The sequence below is a fragment of the Oryctolagus cuniculus genome, chromosome 16 (assembly GCF_051225735.1).
Source record: "Oryctolagus cuniculus isolate XC-2025 breed Fujian yellow rabbit chromosome 16, ASM5122573v1, whole genome shotgun sequence".
Lineage (NCBI taxonomy): Eukaryota > Metazoa > Chordata > Mammalia > Lagomorpha > Leporidae > Oryctolagus > Oryctolagus cuniculus.
In genome coordinates this window covers 92,363,645-92,387,483 of record NC_142882.1, presented here as the reverse complement: position 1 = coordinate 92,387,483, position 23,839 = coordinate 92,363,645, and positions in this window count along the sequence as shown.

The following is a 23,839-nucleotide window of genomic DNA, read 5'->3' as shown; positions in this document are numbered from 1 at the left end:
CACCAGCCCTGCCCCAGGCACTCCTCTCCTTTCTGCTCCTAATTATTTATAAGTGAATTCTACTTCCTTATCGATCAGTTCTCACACACATGTAAAAAGTTCCTTCAGGGGCCAGCTGGTGGCACGGTGGGCTAAGCCACCCTTGGCAAACCAGCATCCCACGCCGGAGCGCTGGTCAAGTCCAAGAGTTCTCCTTGCAAACAGCTCCTGCTAGGGTGCTGGGAAGGCACCTGTGCTCCGCCACCCTGCGGGAGGCCGGGATGGAGGTCCAGCTGCAGCCCCGGCACGTGTGGCCGTGTGGGAGAGAAACATCTCCCTCTCCTCTCCCTCTCTGTGGCTCTGCCTTTCAAGTAAGAAGTGAAGGTCCCTGAAGCCGAGGAAGCGGGGTGTCAAGTGTTTGAAGGAATCAGGTCCCAGTTAAAAGGCGTCTTGCTCGGCAGGAAGCCGGGCCATGGGACCCCCTGCGGGAGTAGGGCCACAGCGAGGACAGCGAGGGGCAGGGGGCCGCCGCCCCACACATGTGCCGACCCGGCCAGGAAACGGCCCTCCCTGCCCGGCTCGGCTTCGCAGGCCACACACACACTGCCAGACTCCGGGCCAGGGGCTCCCTGCGTCCCCAGCTCGGTCCCTGAGCAGGGGAGAGGCCGGCGGCCGCACCTGCTCGAGGCTCGGCTGTCACCCTCCGGAATCTGCCACCTCAGTCTTGGAACCTGATTTCTCTTTGGCGAAACTCACTGGGGAGCTGGAATCCCCGCAGACGCAGAGGAGAAACGCGCGAGGAAGGGAACCCTTCGCAGGTTTGCATCCCGCCCCGGAGAGCGCCGTCCGCGGCCGTCCACACCAGTGCACGGCTCCGGACCCAGTTCCCGGTCAGCTGCACGTGGACCCGAGCCCCTCAGAAGGCGACAGCAAGCCTGGGCCCCCCGCCCGACTTCTGCCAGACGCGACGCTCACAAAACCCAGGCCGACGCTGGCCTCACCGCGGCCGCCCCAACGCGCCAGACCACCGCCCAGCTCCCGCGCCCGCCGTGCCCCAGAAGCTCTCCTGAGCCCTTTTCCGGTGTTCCTGAGGCTGCACTCAGAAGCCTGGTTCCCGTGTCTGCCGGCCGTGCGATCGGAGGTTGTGGATTGTGTGGGTGCAAGAACCTCCTCTGGCGACGGAACTCAGGGTCCGCTGGCCTGCTCTCCCGAGGTCAGGGCCAGGGCATGTGGCGCCCTCACCCCTAGGCTGAAGGGGCTTGCTGGGCACGAGGGGCCGTGCTGCCCTCTCCGGCCGCTCAGGCGGCCCAGGCCCTCAGAAGCTCGGTGCCAGCAGCCGGCGCCTCCCTCTGGGGCAGCAGAGGCCCCAGCCTGCATGTCCGGCCCCCGCACAGGCTGCCCCCCGGACGGTTGCCAGGGAAGACCGCCTCCCTTGGCGGGCACAGACCCCAGTCCTGACCACAGGAAGCCAGGCCCCCACACCCCTGGCCCTGACCCCAATCAGCAGAATCCCCCACAGAGACCCGGAGGGGCTGCAGGCAGGGCGGATCCGGCAGGCCCGGGGAGCTCTCCGCCTCAGCTGCGTGAGCCGCCCCACGCTCTACTCCACGCGCACCCTCGGGCGCCCGCTCCAACCTCCCGTAGGCCCAAGAGGCTGGTGGAGGGCTCTGGCCTTCCCCGGAAACCCCTTGTGCATCGGCAGGCTCCAGCACGGCAGTTGCCGTGGCTTCCGCAGCAGGAGCCGCCGGCCCGAGAGAAGGCGTGCGGGACCGCCCTGCTGCTCGCAGCCAGAGCCCCAGCGTGCCCTCACCTGCTGACAAGCGCCCTGCCACGAAGCGGTCCAGCCACACCCCTGCCACGGACAGCCCTCGGCTGTGAGGCTCCCACACATATCCTGGGCCTGCCCCGAGTCCTCGTGCCAGCGTGAAGAGGCCCCACCCCGAGCTGGCTCAGTGGTTAGCGTCCACGCAGTCCTTGGTGCAGCCACTGGGGGCTGCTGCTCTCCCCTTTGGGGTACCGGGGCTTTCCTTGCAATGGCTTCTGGAACCCTCAGAGCTCACTCAGTGCCTGACCAAACGCAGCTTTGCTCCTCGCCCCGCTTCCTGGCCGCCTGCAGACACAGACCCTGCTGCCCGCCTTCTGCACGTGCTCTCTTGTCACTGGTCCCGTAGCTCGGACGGACCCCAGCCCCTGGTCAGCCGGACCCCACAGCTCAGCGCTGCTCCTGTTTGTCCCGGGCAGCATCTAAGACCGTGGTGAGGGCCAGAGCCTGGGGGCAGAGGACCCGGTCTGTGCCCCCGTGCACCAGCGCATAGCTGGCGGATCCTGTCCACAGGCCTGACCGCTCAGCACCTGCCCATTCCCAGGGCTGCATGGAGATAGACCGGAGACAGCATCACCCCAGCTGGCGGCGGGCTGCTCAGGACGCATCCACGTCCTCCTCCGATGCCCGGGCGTTTCTGCTGATGGAGGGCGGAGGAAGTGACCGACCACACTTGCCCCAGCTGCATCGGCCTGCATGGACACGCCCTGCTTCTCACACATTGGACGCTGTGCTGTTTGTGTGCCCCAGTTCAGGTGAGACGCGGTCTCTCCTAGTCAGAGGGCCAGCCTGGCCCTGCCACACACTGAGCGCGTGTCCCCACCCTGTTCCGTCCTCCCTGCCCCAAGTGCCCCCTCACCCAGCACCTGCAGAAGAAAGCCCCTTGGCACCCTAGGGCTGCCACTAACCCGTGAGAAACCGGCTGCTCCCCAGCACGGTGCAGAGCAGTGAGGCAAGGTCTGGGCGCGCACACGCGGTGGCTCCGTGCGCAGTGAGGCGAGGCCTGGGCCCGCACACGCGGTGGCTCCGTGCGCAGTGAGGCGAGGCCTGGGCCCGCACACGCGGTGGCTCCGTGCGCAGTGAGGCGAGGCCTGGGCGCGCACACACGGTGGCTCCCTGTGCAGTGAGGCGAGGTCTGGGCGCGCACACGCGGTGGCTCCCTGTGCAGTGAGGCGAGGCCTGGGCCCGCACACGCGGTGGCTCCGTGCGCAGTGAGGCGAGGCCTGGGCCCGCACACGCGGTGGCTCCGTGCGCAGTGAGGCGAGGCCTGGGCGCGCACACGCGGTGGCTCCGTGCGCAGTGAGGCGAGGCCTGGGCGCGCACACGCGGTGGCTCCGTGTGCAGTGAGGCGAGGCCTGGGCCCGCACACGCGGTGGCTCCGTGTGCAGTGAGGCGAGGCCTGGACGCGCACACGCGGTGGCTCCCTGTGCAGTGAGGCGAGGTCTGGGCGCGCACACGCGGTGGCTCCGTGCGCAGTGAGGCGAGGCCTGGGCGCGCACACGCGGTGGCTCCGTGCGCAGTGAGGCGAGGCCTGGGCCCGCACACGCGGTGGCTCCGTGCGCAGTGAGGCGAGGCCTGGGCCCGCACACGCGGTGGCTCCGTGTGCAGTGAGGCGAGGCCTGGGCGCGCACACGCGGTGGCTCCCTGTGCAGTGAGGCGAGGTCTGGGCGCGCACACGCGGTGGCTCCCTGTGCAGTGAGGCGAGGTCTGGACGCACACACGCGGTGGCTCCGTGTGCCTCGGTTTCCTTAATGACGGACGAGGAGCAGCACGCAGGACTGCAGCAGGGTGAGGCAGGGGCTGGGGGTTCGCGGCGTGTCCGTGCCTGCTTTGCCCCCTCCTGCACAGCCAGGGCCCTCGCCTTTGTGAGGAGAGAAGCCACCCTTTCCAGGGCCCCGGGTGGCATGGAAACCGCGTGGCGCTGAGACAGGAGAATCCCCTCTCCCGTGCACTGCGCCCGCGCCTCCTGCCTGGGTCCTGGGTCCCTCGCAGGCGTGCTGGTCTGCAGCGATTCACCCCCGCCCTTGCTCTCTCTCCGCCTGCTCCTCTCCGTCTGTTTCCACAGAAAGCAAGGTCCTGCCCTGAAAGCAGAGGCCCCGCGTGTGCTTCCTGGGCCGGCTCCGGCACGTGTGCTGAGGACGTCGCTGTCCCAGGCGCCTGCCGCGTCTGTGCCTGCTGCGCGGGCCCGTCTGTGACTTCGCGCGCGTGCGGGCTGTCTCCCCACGCGTCACCCTGGGAAAACTTCGCGCGCGTGCGGGCTGTCTCCCCACGCGTCACCCTGGGAAGTGGCCCGCAGAGGGAAACGGGTGTCGCTGGCAGAGCCCGGGCGCTGGGCGCGGAGCCGCGCACGGCTTGCTCTTCGCTCCGTGGATTCTTCCCAAGACCCCGTGCAGCCCCTCCCACTGCTGCGGGGCCGCTCGGCCCAGGCCCGTGAGAGCAGGCACGGGATTGCCCGCTCCCGCGGAGCTCTGGGGTCTTCCACGGCTGTCAGCAGACAGCGGTTAGCCAGCCTGTCTTCAGTGCGCAAGCCCACCCCCTTCCTAGCCCCCAGAATGAAGTGGACGCAGCAGGACGACGAGGGGGAATGGGCGTTGGCTCTCGGGTTCACTCCGCCCCCCAGAGCTGCCCCTCAGCCGAGCGAGGGCCGCGCCCGCAGAGCGAGCCGGGTCCGCGGAGCTGCCTCCAGCAGCCAGGCAGAGCTTGGGCCCCAGACATTGCTGCTGGACGATTAGCTTCGGAGGGACACACTTTCTGAAAAGCAGCCTGGTGGCTTCCCTCTCCTGAGGGCGCCTCCCCAGGCTTGCTGTGGTCCAGCAGCGCCTCCCAGCGGCCGCAGCCCTGCACTGCAGCATCTGTCGCTGGCCGAGCCCGCGAGGGGACTTGGACCCAGACCGCCTGGATGGCCAGGAGACACGGGGCGGCCGGCAACTGGAGGCAGGGCAGCGAAGTCCTGGCCTGTGGACCCAGGGTGGTGGCCACACCAGAGTTGTCAGGCAGCACAAGGTATCACGTGGTTGTAACCAAGGGGAGAGGCACCAGCCCCATGCCGGCAAGACCAGAGGCCGGCCTGCAGGTAGCGGTGCCTGTGAACAGAGGGCAGGCAGGGTGCGACAGGCGGTCACGCTGGCCCGGACCTCGGGCGCTCCGAGGCATCGCTCACCGTGCACACACACCAAGGCAGTGGCGGCGGCGGCGGCATAAAAACGCAGGCGGTCTCCTGCTGGCCGCGGTGTCCAGTGGCGTGGAAACAGGCTCGCTGAGGGACTGTGGTGAAGGGCGCGGGGAACCTAAGCTCAGGCTTGTGAACTCTGCGGATTCAAAGCAGCAGGGAAACCCTGAGCTCTGGGAATCCGTGCAGCTTTGCACATCAGGACGAGCGGGTACCGGCGCCGTGCTCCCTAGGCTAATCCTCTGCCTGCGGCACTGACACCCCGGCTTCTAGTCCCATCCCGGCCGCGAATTCTGTCCTGGTTGCCCCTCTTCCAGGCCCGCACTCTGCTGTGGCCAGGGAGTGCAGTGGAGGATGGCCCAGGTCCTTGGGCCCTGCACCCCATGGGAGACCAGGAGAAGCATCTGGCTCCTGCCTTCGGATCAGTGCAGTGCGCTGGCTGCAGTGGCCATTGGAGGGTGAACCAACGGCAAAGGAAGACCTTTCTCTCTCTCTCTCTCACTGTCCACTCTGCCTGTCAAAAAAAATTTTTTTTAATTTTTAAAAAAGACGAGTTGGAGGTAAAATCAAGCGCCAGAGTGAGTGGTCGGTCCTTTCACTGGCGCGAGGTGGAGCCAGTGGGGGCGGCGGGAGGCTGGAGGCTCTGGCACTCCCTCCCACGAGGCCCCCACTGCTACAGGACAAAGCCGCTCTCCCAGAGGGAGCTCCTGCCCCTGAGCCAGCGCCGGGCGCCTGGAGCCGCTTTTCCACTGCGGGACATGTTGGTCCCACCTCACCTCCCTGGCCACCCAAGGACGTTTTGTTTGATTTTTGTTTGTTCAGAAGCATAGAGAGAGCTAGCCCATATCTGCTCCCAGATACCCACAACAGGCAGGCCAGGCCAGGCCAAAGCCCAGAGCCAGGGGCTCAACCCAGGCCTCCCAGGTACACGGCAGGAACCTGGTTGCTTGAGCCGGCACCCCTGCCTCCCCGGATCTTCTCCGGCAGGAGGCTGGAGTCAGGTGTCGGGGCTGGAATCTCACCCAGGCACTCCCATGAGGGATGCAGGCGTCTTCACCACCAGGCTGCGCGCTGCCCACCGATGGTTTACTTTTCAGTTGGCAGAGCCTTGGCGGGAAAAGCGATTAAACTTGGAGCTGGAGTCATGGGTGTGAGCGTGAGTCCCACTGTGCGTGGGCTGCGTTAGGGTTACTCAGCTTCCTAAGCATTCCAAAATCAGTTTCCTACCCTGTTTTTAAAAATTGTGATACTTGGGGCCGGCATTTTGGCATAGCAGGTAAAGCCACACCTGTGACGCTGGCATCCCATGTGGGTGCCGGTTCCAGTCCCGGCTGCTCCACTTCTGACCCAGCTCCCTGCTAGTGCTTGGGCCCCTGCCACCCACATGGGAGACCCGGATGAAGCTCCTGGCTCCTGGCTTTGGCCTCGCCCAGCACTGGCCATTGTGGCCATCTGGGCAGTGAACAGCAGATGAAAGATCTCTCTCTCTCTCTCTCTCTCTCTCTCCTGAGATGCTCCCTTCTTCATTCTGACTTTAAAATAAATAAACCCTTAAAAATTATAATACTTTATAAAGTGATTGCTAAAACCAATGTTCTAAGCAGGTGCCCAGGTTTAGCACAGACTATTTGTCATCCGACATCGCGTCACCACACTTTCCAGACGTTTGAGAGCTGAAAGCGTTTCCCAGCGAATCGCAGACACCTGCGGCTGCGCGTCTGTGGTGCAGCTTTCCCTCCACCTGCCCCCCCTCCGGGCACAGCAACCCAGAGACGCAAACATCAGCTCGCTTGCATGCATCGTCGTTAGCAGGAGCCCAGCGCTTGGGGGTGGCTCCCTGTTTGTTTTTACAGTGAGACGCGTGGATCCTGTTCCAGGAAACACAACCTGCAAGCCAAGTCCCTGTCATCGCCCAGAACCTCCTCTCCTGATCCCTGCTCTCAATTCCTGCCCCACCCCCCAAGCGGCGGCTGCTTGGTCCTGGGTTAGCTTTGCTCCGGACGGGACACAGGAGTTGCACCATGCGACTGGAGATCGCACCTCGAGGAGGTTCCCGTGTGTTCACCGACAAGCACACCGCCAGATCTGTGCGTTGTGTGCTGTCTGTGGCTCCGGCGCTTCTAGGAAGGGTCGCCTCTGTAACTCAAGAGAAGATGAGAGATGTGGTCACCTCGGTCATCATTTTGCGTCGGCAGTGCAGAGTTGCACCACCAGGGGGCAGCAGGCACCGCTCGTGGCCGCTGATGCCCGGCTTGGTGACAGGTTCACGAAAGCGCCGCTTGGGTCACAGAGGAGCCCGAAGCTCCCGCGAGCGCCTGCATTTAGATAGGGCGTCTACACTGGTCAGCTACTCGGGCACTGGAGGAATCCGGCTAGACCGTGATGACTCCGAGACTCCTGAGGCTGCCTGTTCTCAGTCTGGCGGGACGGCCTGTGTCTGAGGGCAGGGACTGCAGGCCGCAGAGCGGTTCCCAGCAACAGGGCCGACGGAGAGCCCTGCCGGGGAGAGGGCGGCTGGCTCCCTGCACCTCCACCTGCCCCCCCAGGTCTGATCCGGACCCCCAGCGGCATGTGAGGACGGGGAGCTGGGTGTGCCCTGCGGAGGGGGCGTAAGCTCCACGCCCAAGAGCGCGCAGGCGGGGAGACGCTGTGGGAGGCACAGAGGCCAGCTCCTGACACCTCTCTCTCGTTACAGTTTGCAGCGTTGTGGGAGCCCCGGAAAGGCCACGCCAGCAGCCCCCGACGGCAGAGGAGAGGACTAGAAGCCCAGAGCAGCTGCAGGCAGCGAAGGCAGTGAGTGCCGACAGAGCAGGGGCCTGGTGGCCTCCCGTGGCCGCCACACCCACCCGAAGGGGAGAGTCACGTGGCCGACAGCGTGGGCCCTGCGCCCCGTGTGCAATACGCCACGGTTTGGGTGTACAAGGGTGATTTTCGGGGCTGCTGGGGCAGCCATTGAGTATCAGCAACGCTTGGTAGCTGTTTTGGTTCTCAGAAACCGTCAGCGGGCAGTCAGCAGGCCCTGCCGCTCGCTGGTGGACACACAGCTCGCCCGAGGGGAAAGCTACTCCGGGAGCCTCAGCCTTGGGAAGCAGCAACCTCTGGGTCCAGGAGGAGCTCCTTCCCACCCAGCAAGCAGCCACCGGGTTCGTAAAGGGAGGGTGGGGTTAGGGAAGCAGCCAGTGCAGTCGCGGGATAAGGACGCGGACTCCCTGGTCGGTGCTGCCGGTGGTCGGGCGGAGGCGTCCTGACCTTGGCTCCCGGTGGCCTGCGCCTGGTGGCCCCTCCCCCTCCCAGCTGCCCGTGAGGTCTGCTTTGCCAGTCCCCTCCTCCCAGCAGTCTCCTGCACCTCCCATGCACACACCACCTTCCCCGGGCGACAGGAGAAGCGTGCGACGCTGCAGAGCCCCTTGGGAGCCTTGAGCCTGTTTCCTGTTACCACAGAACACCTGAAGTGGCTCGTGTGTACGGAACAGGTATTTGTTCTGGAAGCCGAGAAGTCGGGGTCAAGGAGCCGGCACCTAGGGGACGGCCTCGTGCTGTGCCGTCGCGTGGCGAGGGCATTGGCTGATGCCAGCAGAGGCTTCTCCGGGAGGGTCGTCACAACCGCAGCTCATCCCAGTGACTCCCAGACACCAGGGACACCTGGATCTGGGGCTAAGCACGGGGGGACGCAGGCCCCAGCAGGCCTGTGCGATCTTGAGTCCTGGACACGAGCTAACAGCCACAGGCAAGCAGAACCACCCGGGGATTCTCAGTCACAGAGGGAGGGTTTCCTGCAGTGCAAGCAGCCCCCATTGCTCCCCACACCTCTGCGGGCCCCCAGCTCTGCAGGCCCACCCGTGGCCACGCAACCCGGCTCGCTCCCTCCCTCCCAGCCACCCCTGCGGTGAGCCCGGCTTGCTCAGCTGAGGCAGCTCCCTGGGCCAGCACAGGCGGCCAATGTCGCAGGCCTCTGATGATCTCCGAGAAAGGCCTGGCTTGGGGGCGTGGTCCCCCTCCCCAGGCTACGGACCCTGGGACACACAGCTTCTAAAGCGGGTGGGTTACAGGCGGACCAGAATCCTGGACGAATGACGCCGAAGATAAAGCCGATTCCCGGTGGGTGCGAGGCCCTGGTGTCGACGCCATGTGATGCCCGCCTCCCCCATGGTAATGTCGTCGTTTGTTGACTACGTGTAGTTAAGAGCAGGAAGCATGGCAACAGTTAGCGCAGGTGCCCCCGCAGCACGCCCACGCCGGCGGCAGACCCAGGGTGGTCCCAGCAGGGAGGGTCCCCAGAGGGAAGGGAGCCTTCACAAATAGCACGCGCACGCGGGGGCTTGTTTGGGTCCGGCTTGCCGAGACGTTCTACGGAACGTTCTGTTCCCGTCCGAGCTGGGCCGAGGGGCGTGTTCCTGGTGTCCCCCGCCCCGTTCGGAGTTGCAGGCCGTGTTCCCTGGGAAGCACTGCCTGCCTTTCGTGTTTTGTCCTGGCCGTAGTGCAGCCTTGGAAATAAGACGGCACCGAGTTCTTAGAAATCGCGACCGCACAGTTGTTGCTCAGAGCTGATACTGGAAGCAGCGGTGACCCGCTGCAACACCCGGGCCTTGTGTCCATCACATCTCGGCCTGGTGCTGGGAGGCGCGGCGGCTCACCCAGGAGAGGGGCGGGCTTCAGCAGGGGCCCATCTGCACTCCTCCTCGGGGCAGAGGCAGAGCTTGGCCACTTTAAAGGCGTCCCGGTGTCTGGAGGAAGCCAAGGCGGCCCTGCTAATGCCCGCTCCCGCCAGGCCAGCAGTGCCTCACGGCCTTGCCAACAGGTGCACTTCCACACACAGGCTCCAGGTGGCGGCCCTCTGCGTCTCCCTGGCGCCTGGTGACTGCCGACTCTTCTCACCAATGTGGCGGCCATCTACATCTTCCCTGGAGAACTGTCTTGCCTCGTCCTTTGCCCGTTTTCTTTCTTTCTCTTTTTTCTCTTTTTTTATTTTTTTATTTTTATTTATTTTTAATAGAAAACTTTAGTAAATATAAATTTCAAAAGTACAACTTTTGGATGATAGCAGTTCTTCCCCCCATAACCACCCTCCCACCTGCAATCCATCCCACCTCCTACTCCCTGTCCCACTCCATTCTTCATTAAGATTCATTTTCAATTTCCTTTCTATACAGAAGATCATCTCTATACTGAGTAAAGATTTCAACAGTGTGCACCCACACAGACACACACAGTATAGAGTACTGTTTGAGTAGGAGTTGTACCGTTAATTCTCATAGTACAGCACATTAAGGACAGAGGTCCTACAAGGGGAGTAAGTGCACAGTGACTCCTGTTGTTGACTTAACAACTGACACTCTTGTTTATGACATCAGTAATCACCCGAGGCTCTGTCATGAGCTGCCAAGCCTTTTGAGTTCACGAACTCCGACCTTATTTAGACAAGGCCATAGTCAAAGTGGAAGTTCTCGCCTCCCTTCAGAGAAAGGCACCTCCTTCTTTGACGCTTTTGCTCATTTTTATATGAGATTTGTATGTCTTTCTTGGAGAACTGTCCTGCCTGGTCCTTTGCCCATTTCTAAGTGGATTGTCTTCGTGTTGATGTGTTGTGTTTCTTGTATACTGGCCCCTTCCCAGGTGCAGGTCTGCAGAAACGTCTCCCGTCCCATGCGGTCTCCTCACACCGTCCCTTGTTCCCTTACTATGCAGGTTTAGATGGACACAATCCACCTGTCTAATTAACTCGTCTCTCAGACTGATCAGGGGATTTTTCCCAGTACTTTCTTCAAGTGTTTTTTTTTTTTTAAACAGGTAGAGTCATAGACAGTGAGAGAGAGAGAGAGAGAGAGGTCTTCTTTCTGTTGGTTCACTCCCCAAACGGTGCTATAGTCAGAGCTACTCTGATCCAAAGCCAGGAGCCAGGTGCTTCTCCTGGTCTCCCATGCAGGCCCAAGCACTTCGGCCATCCTCCACTGCACTCCCGGGCCATAGCAGAGAGCTGGACTGGAAGAGAAGCAACCGGGACTAGAACCTGGCACCCATATGGGATGCCAGTGCTGCAGGCGGAGGATTAGCCAAGTGAGCCACGGCGCCGGCCCTCTTCAAGTGGTTTTACAATCACTTTTTTTTTTTTTTTTGACAGGCAGAGTGGACAGTGAGAGAGAGACAGAGAGAAAGGTCTTCCTTTGCCGTTGGTTCACCCTCCAATGGCTGCCGCGGCCGGCACACCACACTGATCTGAAGGCAGGAGCCAGGTGCTTCTCCTGGTCTCCCATGGGGTGCAGGGCCCAAGCACTTGGACCATCCTCCACTGCACTCCCTGACCACAGCAGAGAGCTGGCCTGGAAGAGGGGCAACCGGGACAGAATTCAGCGCCCCAACTGGGACTAGAACCCGGTGTGCTGGCGCCGCTAGACAGAGGATTAGCCTAGTGAGCCGCGGCGCTGGCCTTACAATCACTTCTATGTAAGCCTTTAACCCATTTTGAGTAGATTAATAAACATTCATTTATTTGAGAGGCAGCGAGAACAACAAAGAGAGAACATCCATCAGCTGGTTCTATCCCCAAATGCCCACAAAGGCCAACCCAGGGCCTGGGGAGGCAATCCAGCTGTTCCCGTGCGTAGGAGGAGCCAACGACTTCAGCCATCACCTGTTGCCTGCCAGGGTGCCTGTTGGCAGGAAGCTGGAGTCAGGAGCTGGAGCCAGTGAGACCACGTGGGACGTGGGCATCTTAACTGCCAGGCCGAACGCCCACCTTGAACTGACTTTTGTGCAGGCCGCGAGATAAGGCACCAGTTCCTTCTTATGCGTGTGGATATCCGGTTTTCCCAGCACCATTTATTGAAGAAAACACACTTTCCCCGACGTGCATTCTTGGAATCCGTCAAAAGTCAGCGGACTGAAATGTGTGCATCCATTTCTGTTCCGTCAGTCTCTGTCTTTGCAAGGCCGGCACCACACTGTTTTGGTTGTCGTAGCTGTGCGGTGGGTTTCGGAATCAGGCGGTGAGATGCCGCCGGTTCTGTTCTCTTTGCTCTAGATTGCTTATCTGCTCAGTCGTTTATGGTTCCATGTGAATTTCAGGACTCTTATTTTATTTCTGTGGGAAAATGTCCCTGTCCTGAGGCTTTGGTGGAGATTGCTCTGACTCTGCAGGCTGCCTTGGCTTAGACAGTTTGACGACGTTGCGTTTTCCAAGCCAGCAATGAAAGGCTGTATTTATTTGTGCCAGCGTCAATCTCTTTCATCCGTGTTCTGCGGTTTGCAGGGTATAAATGTTCCGCCTTCTTTCTTAAATCTATTCCCAGCCATTTGATTGATTGATTTTTGTAGCTGTTACACGTGGGATGGTTCCCTTGATTTCTGTCTGGCCTCTTCGTCATTGGTCGACAGAAACGCTGCTGAGTGTGGGTGCTGAGTCTGCATCCTTCGGTGTCACCTGACTCATTCGTCCCAGCAGTGGCTGTTGGCACATTGAGGGTTTTCTGTCTACACAGCCGTGTGGTCGGTGAACAGACAATGCACCTCTCTCCTCGGGACGACTTCCCCTTCCTTTTCTCGCCTGATCCCTCTGGCTGGGAGGTCGAGCGCTAGTGAAAGTAAAGCGCTAAGAGTAGGAGTACGTATCGCCCAGCAGTCCCACTGCCCGGTGACGTCCAGGGACGGGAACCGCGTATCTCAGTGAGATGCGTGCACTGTGCTCACTGCAGCTGATACGGGACCAAGCTCCACGCTCACGGGCAGACAAGTGGACAAGTAGAATGCGTGAGACACCCACAATGAAGCGCCACTCAGCTTTGAAAGAGGGGCGGGGGCGGGGTGGAGGACACCGTGCTGGGGACATAAGCCAGGCACAGGAGGAGAAACCCTTCCCGTCTCCACAGAACAGGGGCTGCCAGGGTCGGCGCACGGGTGCACGGGCGCCCTGGGACAGCCTCGGGCAGAGGAAGTGAGAGTCAGCGAGGCAGGAGGAAGGGCTCAGGGACCCCCCCATGCAGCACAGCGACCGTGGCAACAGCACCACGTCGGATACGCAAAGCTTGTTCAGAGTGGGTTTCTAACAGGCTCACCCCAGAAAGTGTGAGTGTCCATCAGCTTCTAGTTACTGCAGCAGAACACCTGAGACAACCACGTTTGTGCAGAGGGGAAGCTTACTGAGGTCCACACCATCACTGGCCACAAGTGGGAGAGGCCCAGAGGAGTGCCAGGACCAGCCCTGGGTCCAGTGTCAGCCACGTGGCCTTCCCTGAGCACGGCAGGGCTGGGGTGGGGGCAGGCGTGGACACTCCCCGAACAGGCGTGGTTGCACTTGAACCTTCCGCTGCCAATACCAAAGTCAGCACATTAACTAATAAAATTGCACACGTGTCTCCCTGACCAAACTCAGGATATTTGTGTTTGCAAGGTCACCACAGAACGGAGCCGTGAGCACAGTCACCGGGTGAAGCAGATTTGACTGTTCCTCATGAGCCACTCAGTTTCCCATGTGTGTCTGCTACTTATCTGTCCAGCCACCTAAGTCTCATGGGGCTCCATGACAGCGGGGGGCGGGGGGGGGGCCTGGGGAGCACTGATGGCCCAGCCTCTCCCTGGACCAGGGCACAGCAAAGAGCCCCAGGTTTGGCAGGGCCTGGAAGGGCATCTCTCCTCACTGGCCAGGGCTGCTGATCTGGGCAGCTGGGGGCAGCTGCTGGGGACCCAGGCTCCCTGGGCGAGGCGGGGGTGGCCTGCAGTTCCCAGGAGCGACCACTAGATGGTGGTGGTTCCCCATGATTCCCCAGAGACCGTGTTCCCTGGGGAGACCTGGGTGGTGGCTGCATTGCCAGGCACTGCTCATCTTATCTCAGAGGAATGTGCCGGTCCTGGTGTCTGGTGTCCACGTTCTGACAAGATCGCTGCGTGCTGCCGGCTCCCAGGGGGGCCTGCCCCTCGCAGCCCCACGCACAGGCACCGGTCCAAGCTGGATGCTGTGTCTAGGCCTTGCTGTGGAACAGTGCTGCTCTCACACACTGGCCTCTGCACCCACCAAAACCCTGGCCTTGGACTCGGTACCCCTGCCCGGAGAGACCCCTGAGGCAAGGCCACCTGAGCCAGCAACAGCCGTCTCGGTGTCACGCCTGCAGGGCCTCTGCCGCCCAGCCAGTCCCTGCCACCTCGGCCAGCCAGGTGTGGGCCCCAGTTCTGTCCCCCTGAAGCCTGGGCCCCACCTCCCCTCCTGGCTGCCACGCCACCCCCTACTCCACTCCTGGGCTGCGGACTTTGTGCCCCTCGACGTCGGGTTTGGCCAAACTGCGCATCCTGGCCTGGCCCCCATTCTCCCCACCTCAGCTCTGTGGGGAGGGCAGGTGTCCCTGCAGCCCAGACCACCACGCAAGTGCTCAGGTACGGTAGAGCTGAGGCAGACCTGGGGGGTGCAGCCTCGAGGTCCAGTCCCCACATTCTGCCCCACACCATCCGCACCCAAAAACGCTGCCCTGGTGCAGAGATGGGTGGGATGGGAAGCGCTGGGTGCAGCAGGGGCGCCCGCGTCGGGTGTTGCTGTCCATCCAGCTCCCCGCTAGTGCGCCTGCAAAAGCAGTGGCCACGGCCCGAGTGCTTGGACCCCAGCCCTGCGTGGGAGAGCCAGGTGGAGTTCCTGGCTCCTGGCTTCAGCCTGGCCCAGCCCTGGCCATTGCAGCCGTCTAGCGAGTGACCCAGTGGATGGAAGACCTGTGTGTGTGTGTGTGTGTGTGTGTGTCCGCCTTTTCAATAAATGTGTAAGAAGAATGCACATCCATCTGTGGCGAGTAGAGGGCACATGGGCCACAGCCATGGGAAACCTGGTTGCCCCACCGCCACCCCGAAAGTCATTCCACAGCTGCACACATCAGCGCATAGGAATGGCTTGGGGTTCTGGAAAGGAGAGCAGAGACGGCCTCCGGCCAGATTCCGCAGGCTGAGAAGCCGGATTGTCCTGGGAAGCTCAGAGGAGGGGACGCAGCCGGGCCTGGCTGCTGGAGGGGTCACTTTGCAGCTGGCAGGGGAGCAGCCCGGACTGGAGGTGGGAACTCCAGAGGCCCGGGAGAGCTGACGCTGCCCCTGGTCAGCAGCACGGAGCCCGAGCCCCGCACGCATGCTTTCCAAGTGGGGCAGCAGTGCAGGAGTTTCAGCTTTGGCCACCAGGGGGAGGAGAGGCCAGGCCTGACTGGCAGCACAGGGCAGGGGCCGGGGAAGCTTGGTTTGGGTCAGAGACTTGAGGAACTTGGATAAAGGCATATGAGAAGGAAGACCCAGGCACGCTGCGTTCCTGCCACCAGCCTGCGTCCCCTGGATAAGCAGAATAAAACAACGGGGTTTTAGCGCCGCTTGGGACCTGCAGAGGCTGCAGGGGTACGTGCTTGCAGCCGCCGTCACCGATGGGAATGTAAGTTGTTTTTTCCTGTCCGGCCGTGTTAGAAGAGGACCCCCAGCAAGCCCACACAAGCTGACAGTTACCACGCGGAGGAGCCCCGCCTTCCAGCCCGGGGCGGCGTGGTCCGTGGGCGCCCCTGCAGTCTCATTCTGTGATGCTTGTGTCCGGCCACGATGGGCACGGGGAACTGGAAGCTGGCATGAGCACGGTGAGGGGAAGGCCGCCCTCCCGTGAGTGAGGCCCTGTGTTTGCTCACTGCCCGCGTGGCAGGCGCCCTGTGCCCGCTCACGTCTGCAGGAGGTAACGTGCACACCAGCAGATACTACGGGGACAGGGTCAAGGGCAGCCCTGTGTCCTCGGGAGAAGGCAGAGCAAGGCCACCACGTGACGAAGGCCCTGCCACCTGTGTGCTCTGGGAAGGACGAGAGGAGCTGAGGAGACCTTGGAGTTCCCGCCTCAGCGGTCACGGCCACGAGAGGGTGAGCTGGCAGGTGTTTGACACAGCGAGGAAAGGGGGGGGGGGCCGAGGGAGGAGCCTCACGACTGCAGCCTGACTTTCTGTGCGAGACAAGGGGCTGTGCAAGACGCAGGGCAGGGCGCGTCTGCCAGGCCAGGGAGTCCCGGGCAGCCGGCACCTCTGTGCAGACCCTGGAGCCCACCATGTGCCATCTGCCTGGGCCACCTCAGGACCCCACTCCTGCACCTGCCTCCAGAATGAGGAACAGGGACACAGCCCCCCGCTCATCCCACAAGCAGGGGGAGATGGCACGGTGACTGCTCCCTCAGGCCTGTGGTCCCTGGCTGGGCACACGCGGGCGGCGGACACACAGCCACAGCAGCAGAGGGCGAGAACGTCTTAGCGGAACTCACGACCCTGTGCGAAGGCTGGGATAATGATTGATCTGCTCACTTCCCACATGAGGGCTCCCAGGGCTCCTGGGGTAACTGGAAGTGCCGGGCATCACAGAGGACAGAGCACTGCTGCTGGTCAGCTTCTCCTTGAAGAATCAGAAACCTGTACCTGCCCTGTGACCCGGGAAAGACGTCTTCGATGTGTGCGTGAAAATACACACAGAGCCCTGTACGTGTGGGCCCAGGCAGAGGTACGGGCCCAGAGGTCTGACGGACAGTTCCGATGCCTGCATCTCCCGTCACAGTGCCTGGGACCAGTCGTGGCTCTCCCCAGTCCAGTCTCCTGCTACTGCGCACAGGTGCTGCCTCTAACAGAGTCCCTGCCACCACACAGGAGACCTGGGTTGAGTTCCAGGCTCGCAGCTTGGACCTGGCCCAGGCCCCGCCTTTGTGGGCATTCGGGGCGACTCAGTGGCTGAGGGCTCTGTCTGTCTCTGCTTTGCAAACAAATCAATAGGAAAGTCAAAGGGAGCAAGAGGTGCAGAGTGCAGCAAATCCCACGCTCTCCACGCGGGGCAGGGGCAGGTCCAGGAGCCCACAGCGCACTTCACAAGGTTCAAGACAACACAGGCTTGGAAAAAAATCTTTCGCAATTTTTGTACCAGAATAAATGTTTCCATTCCCCTCACCCATGAAGCCTTGGAAGCACCGTCCTGCAGGAATCACGGGAACTGAGAAGGAGGTAGAGCCTCGTCCCACAGACCCCCGGGAGGGCGCCCGAGCCCTCACCCCGCTCTCCTCCGTGGCCCAACTGCCGTCTCTCGGACTGCACAGCTGCCCCAGGCCCAGGCCCAGGCCCAATTCCATGCCACAGCTTTGACGAAAGCACCCAGTGTCCTTTTGTCCAGCGTGGCACAAGCCCGAGAAGCCCAGAGTGACACCCTCATCCCTGGGAGACACCTTCCGAGACCCCAGGGGCCGCCTGCGACCTCAGAGAGTCCCGTGCCCGCACACTGGGGATGGAGTTTGAGTCGCAAGTTAGGCACAGCCCAAGATTAGCTGTAATGCTACCAGTAGAGTGGACTCGCTGTGCTGTCCCGTATTCAAGGTCACCTTGCCAATTCGTGGGATGCTCCGCTGAGTGTTTTCAGAGAGCACTTGAGCACAGGTAATGGCAGCAACGTGGCGACAGCTGTACCCACATCAGTGCTGCAGGGAAAAGCACTGTGTGCCCCGGATGCATGGTCAGCGCCGCCCCTGGGTCTGGGCTGCACACGCAGGTTTCAGAGTTGGGAGCCTGCCGCGAAAGAAGAACCCGAGGCTGCGCCCGCCGGTGGAGTCGGTGTGGACCAGGGAGGCCATGCGCGGCACAAACTCACCAGTCTGATGGCAGAGGGAGATGAACTCACCAGTCTGATGGCAGAGGGAGAGGAAGGTCACCGGGAATTTAAACACAGCCCACAAGCTCGCTGCATTCCCAGGTTTGCTTCCTATCAGGAAGTTCAGTAGAACAGAGGGGACTTTGGTGGGCTTTGAGGAGAGGAGGAGACACAGACACCCACGCCAGTGTCCATAGACCACGTGTGAAGACGCTGCTGACCAGAGGAAGGAAGCGCCCTTCCTGGGCTGGAGGTGCTGGCCTGGCGCGGCCGGGCGGCTCTCCCCCACCGTGACAGCGCCGTCTCAGCTCAGCCCGTGCTGTAAGCCCAGCATGGAGCAGATCAAGGACAATGATGCACGTGAACTGAACTCGCGAGATGCAGACATGGAAATCGCCACATCCCTCATTCCGTTAGGCTGAGCTGCAGTCATCGGGAGGGGCACTTCCCCTCAAACACACTGGAGCGGTTGAAGTGGGAAAACTGACAACTGCAAGTGTCGGCGAGATGCTGGATCAAGCAGCCCACCTGGAAATGGGCACCCCCGCAGGAACCGCTGGTCACTTCTAAAGCTCCGGGATGCAGCAGCTGTGCCTCTAAGGGGAACAAACGCTCACCTGCACTAGAACGGGCCTGGAAGCTCCGCTTGTAACAGCCCCGACTGGACTCAACCCAGCGTGAGTCCAGAGTCGCCAACATGAACAAATCCCAGCGAATCCTGCCAGCGGGTTTCTGCAGATCAATACAGAGGATGAGCGGCTCCACCTGCGGCCTCTGGGCAGCAGCCAGCAGAAAGAAGCCCCGGGTGCAGACAGCCCAGGGCCGGGGCCTTCCAGGGCACAGAGGATGCCCTCTGTCTGTCCCCTGAGCCCCAGGGACAACACGGCACACCCATTTCCAAACATGCCAGAGGCGGCCCATTTCCAAGAACTGCGCCCTCGACCAAAGTGAGAGGAAAAGGAAAGAGCTGCTTAGGCGGCGCGGCCTCTGGTGTGAAGCCCCAATCCTGGTGGGGGGGCGGAGGTAAGTGTGAACACTTACTAAAGGAGACCCCAGAGGCCAACGAAGGGCGAAAGCTCCCAGGCCAGGCCCCGCCCCCCAGGAGGAGAGTGTCGGGAACACAGAGTGCTCGAGGCCCGTGCAGGAGGGTAACACGGAGTTAACAAGGGGACGCTGGTCTGGGATAACCCCGGGGAGCAGCGTGGCGAGGGGCAGACGCTGCTGTAGACTCAAGGGGACCAAGGACAAAGTGCACCTGCTCTCCTGCTCCCAGCCCTCCCCGCGCCCCCACTTTGTATTTATTTAGTGGTGCAATGGAGGCTCATATTTGTAGTTCAGATACAACTTGTTTCAAATTTTATAAATCTGATACACTTGGGACACCATGTAAACCAAGTTTTAATTCAATGAGGAAATCCTGGATTTTCGCCCAAAAATGGCAGGATCAAAATGAGCCGTAAACTGAAACCACCGTAGGTGATGAATAAAGGCAGCCTTTGTCCGAGCCCCTCAGGGCGAAACCTGCCCAGCCGGGGAGGTGTAGAAACTTGGGCAGCAAGCCCTCGCCAGGGGCCAGCTGCAGCCTGGTACAGCAAACGGTCATTCCGGACGGCACAACTGGAAGCGACCCAGCGTCGGCTTCCCCACGCGTGCTGCTCTGTCTGCACAGCGCCACCCGGCAGGCTCTGCGTTGTCAGTGAGACGCCCCTCGAGCTCCAGCAACCACACCTACGGGTCAGCTCGGGAGGACCAGGGTCCAAAGCCACAGGGAGGTGGTTCCGGCCAGCAGTTCTCTTCCCTGAGGACTCTCAGGGGAGCAAGCTCGTCCCACGCGGTGGCCGCCCCACGTGGCCCACTGCAGGCTCAGTAGGAGAGCACCTGGGACTGCTGAAGGCTGCCTGCAGAAGAGGGAAGGGTGCAGAGTCAGAGCGCCACCTCTGGCACTCCCTGGTAGTGCAAATAGGGCTGGACAGGACAGGGCGGCCAGACTGGACGGGACGGGAAGGCCAGGCTGGGCAAGACAGGGCGGCCAGACTGGGCAGGACAGGGCCGGCCAGCATGCCCAGCGCTCCAGGGTCTTCCACCTCTGTTGGCAGGCGGCCGGGCATCTCAGCTCAGGGTCATCACCTGCCTCTCGGGGGAGGTGTTCTGGTGTGCCTGAGCCCAACGCTGATGTCTGTAAGAAATCACCAAATTCACCAGAGAACCACAAGGAAACCAGACTTCAACTTCTTAAGTTGGGACAAGATGTGCCAATATCAAGGAGTGACATCACTCAAACTGAACAGGAAGTATGTTTGTGTCTGCTGGAAAATAAGTCACAACAGAAAAATGCAGAGGAGTGGGCACAGCCGAGGTCTGCATCTGGGGGCCCTGAGCCTGCCGGTGAGGACGCTGCCCAGTGGAGAAACCTGCCCAGTCCGGGCCTTGTCCTGGGCTCTCAGGACCTGCGGGCCGCTTCTGTGGCCCCTTGTGTGCAGGCGCTGGCAGTCCTGAGACTTGCACACTTAGACGGGTGCATCCTTAAGGATGACCTCTGCTGGCCCTGGGCTCAACCCCTCCCGTGTCCGGTTCTCAGGAGCGCCTTGCCTCTCCAGCGCCTGGTGACCGCCCACCTTCTGCAGCTCAATCCAGCTCTCACGAGCTCTGTGTCCTTGAGGTCCACGGCTCTGGAATCCTCAAAACTGTGGCACGTGGGACAGGAATGAGACACGATGCCTTCTCAGGTGACTTCCATCCAGGATCCATGAGAAGTGAGCCTGAAACCGGAGCCTTCACACCCAGGAGAGCTCAGCCCTGCACAGGGCCCCGGCACCAGGACGCTCTCCCGAGAACCTCCCGGGGTTCCTGCTCCGCCTCCTTCAGCTGTCCATCAGATCTCTCCTGGGGGCAGTGCTGCTTCCTAATGGTTACAGGAGACATTCATCGGAATTCGTCCTGCTGAATGGCTTTGCACAAAGGGCCCATCAAAGGGTGGCCTTGGTCCCACAGCCTGTGCTTACAGGTTGTGTCCACCCAGGGGAATTCTAGCCTCCAGCCCAGGGCTTGTCTCCTGCATGCCCTTAGCTCTGTTCGCGGTTTCAGCCGGGCCTGCTCCTGCAATCTCCGTTTTCCCTCGGTGTCTCAGCATCAGGCAAGACCTAAACACAAAGACGCCACACACGGCAAGTGTCCCCCCACACGGTGGTCCTGCCGTGGACTGCTGCATGCTGGGAGCATTGCTGACGGAACCAGGCACGGCTGCCAAGGCCCTGCGTGGCCGAAGCTTCCGCATGGGAAGGGTGCCAGAGCAAACTACACCCGGGATCCCGTACACGCCCCCCTCCTCCCCGGGCTGCACTCAACTCCCGAGGCCGCCTGGGCCTCCCATCTGCACGGCTCTGCCACGGCTCAGACTGGAAACACAGGCAGCCCTGCCCTGGACAGACCACGCCGGGTGTCCCAGCAATGCAGGGCAGAGCACAGGGGCTCGGGTTCTGTGAATCTCTGGCTTGGAGACCACTAGCCTGAGGCCGCTTCATTTAATTCTTAATTTTGAAACATTTATTTGAGGGACAGACACAGAAAGAGGCAGATGGGAGACCCCCCTCTGCTGGTTCACTTCCCAACTCCTGAAAGGGCCAGGGTTGGCTGGGCAGTAGCTGGGTGCCCGGAACTCCGTCCAGGTCTCCCTTATGGCTGGCAGGAACCCAATCCCTGAGCCCTGAGCTGCTGCCTCCCAGGCTGTGCAGCCACAGGAAGCCGGAATCAAGACCCAGAGCTGGAAGTTGAACCCAATGCTCACTAGAGGATGAGGTGCCTTGCTCACAAGGCCAGACGCCCGCCCCCAGGTCTGCTTCAATCCCACAGGGTGGTCGGAGACCAGGGACTGCGGCCCAGCAGCGGGGCTGATCAGGAAGCAACGGCCGGGAACGTTTTACGTTTCAGGCATCCAAACCACTGGCCAGCTTGAAACTGCAGCCAGCCAGCCAGACCTACTCCCCTTCTCTTTGGAAATGAACCCAAAGTGCACAGGAGGAAGAGGAACGGCACTTACTTCCTCTGTCCGAGGCCGGAGATCAAGGCCTCTTCTTCCCTAGTTCCCTAACCACAGGGAGGCAGAGAGCTCCCCATCCAGTCACAAACGCATGTGGGGAAGCAAAATTGTGTTTAAAACTCAGCGATGGAGCGGTGTGAACAGTAGGTGGGCTCCACCTGCACACCCGAGAGGCTGGCAAACCAAGAACCCCCCACCCCAGCAGCAAGCCCACCCCCCACTGCTCATGAACAGAACTGCTCCAGAAGGGGCGAGACCTGGGGTGGCAGGGGCTTCCTGCCTGCTGCGAGGGGCCGGGGAGCAGGATGGAGGCAGACACATTGGTCTGTCGGCCTCTGCCTGCTTTTACCATCCGTGATAGCAAAACCGTCCGTTCTCCCGGCAAGACACTCATGTAAAGGAGGAAAAAGAGAACACGTGTTTCAGGTTCTGTTAGAATCTTGTTTCCCTTCTCAACACCCCCACCATGCCCACTAAGCCAGGGCTGGGCCACAGCCAACCCAGGAGCTGGAACTCCATCCAGGTCTCCCACGCGGGTGTCAGGAACCCAAATACCTCGGTGCTCATCAGCAGGGAGCTGGCTTGGGAGCGGAGGAGCCAGGACTCCCATCAGGCACTGGGAAGGGGGACTCAGGCATCCCGAGTGGCGACTTCCTCCCTGTGCCAGTGCCATCCCCATATGTTCTGCGTTTTTATTTCTTGTTCCTTACTTACCAGCACAACTACCAGTGTGCCCAATCCGTGCCATCCTGAGGGTGGCCCCAAGGCCAGCATTTTTTTTAGAAAAGATTTATTTATTTATTTGAAAGTCAGAGTTACAGACAGAGAGGGAGAGAAAGGAAGAGTGAGTTTTTCCATCTGCTGGTTCACTCCCCAGAGGGCCACAACGGCCGGAGCTGAGCTGATCCAGAGCCAGGAGCCAGGAGCTTCCTCCAGGTTTCCCAAGTGGGTGCAGGTGCCCAAGCACTTGTGCCACCTGCTGCTGCTTTCTCAGACCACAGCGGAGAGCTAGATGGGAAGTGGAGCGGCCGGGACTCAAGCCGGCACCCGTGTGGGCTGCCGATGTTGCAGGCGGCGGCTTTTCCTGCTGCACCAGTGTTGGTCCTGAGCTTGATTTTTTATTCATCTTTCTCCTACAGCCAAATCGCAGCCCTGAGGGTCTATGACGAACCCTACCCACCCACCCACCCAGGCCGCCAGGGACCCCCAGCCGGGCCACTGCTTCAGGATGCCTGTCTTTAAAGCAAATTCCTCCAGGAAAAGCTGCGCTTTTCTACGGACTCTCCTCGACAGCAGCTGCACGTTTCAAGACGCGGAAGGCCGGCACACGCACGGCCAAATGGGCGAACTTGCGACAAGAGGACGGACGCCAGCATGGGCCCTGCTCACTTTCCCGTGCTCCCTGGAAGACGCGCCGGGGAAGGACAGTATTTCAAAAAGAAAGATAAGTGTCCCAGCTCCCTGGGGCCCCCGGGCCCTCAGCAGCTGCCAGGCGGAGGGGTCCCTAGGCGCCATCTGTGACGCTCGACACCGTCTGCTGCCCGCAGGAGAGGGAGAAGGGGCCGCTCGGTCACTGTCACCCACAGTGGAAGGGCCTTGCTCTCCGTCTGCATTGTCAGAAAGCCAGCATACTGGGCCCAGCACCGTGACTGCGGGACCCTCGGGGATCCCTCTGCTTGTCCGGCCAGCCTGCACTGCTGCACACCCTCCAGCGTGTGCTGGCGGGGACTGGAGGAGGGAGAACAGCATGCGGCTGCTGCCGTGCCGCCAGTCAGAAGCTGAGACTTTTTACCCGTGCCCTGGCCACCGGCTGTCCTGCTTCAGCAGTGTCCTGGCGGTGCTGGCCCGAGGAAGCCCCACCATGCCCACGACCTCCAGGAAGGAGCTCGCCGTCCTGTGAGCCCACATGTGTGCTCTGCCGGCTGGCAAAGGGATGCTGTCCACTCGGGATGGCGTGTCCTCACCCTCGGCAGCCACTGTGTGGTCACCAGACCCACCGTTCCCCTGCCGAGTGCTGCCCCGCGCTGGAGCCAGCCTGCCGGCTCTCCCAGCCAGCGCGGCTCATCTGCCGCCATGCCCGGCGCTTTCCTGCTGCTGGCCGCCTGCGCTGAGGGGGTCCTAAGGATGCGCTGCAGGACACCTGAGGGCTGTCCCAGTTCGGAGCACAGAGGGGCTCCCGGCCTCCCCAGACCCCTCTCATTAGGGGCAGCTGTGCGTGCCGCTTCCTTCCTTG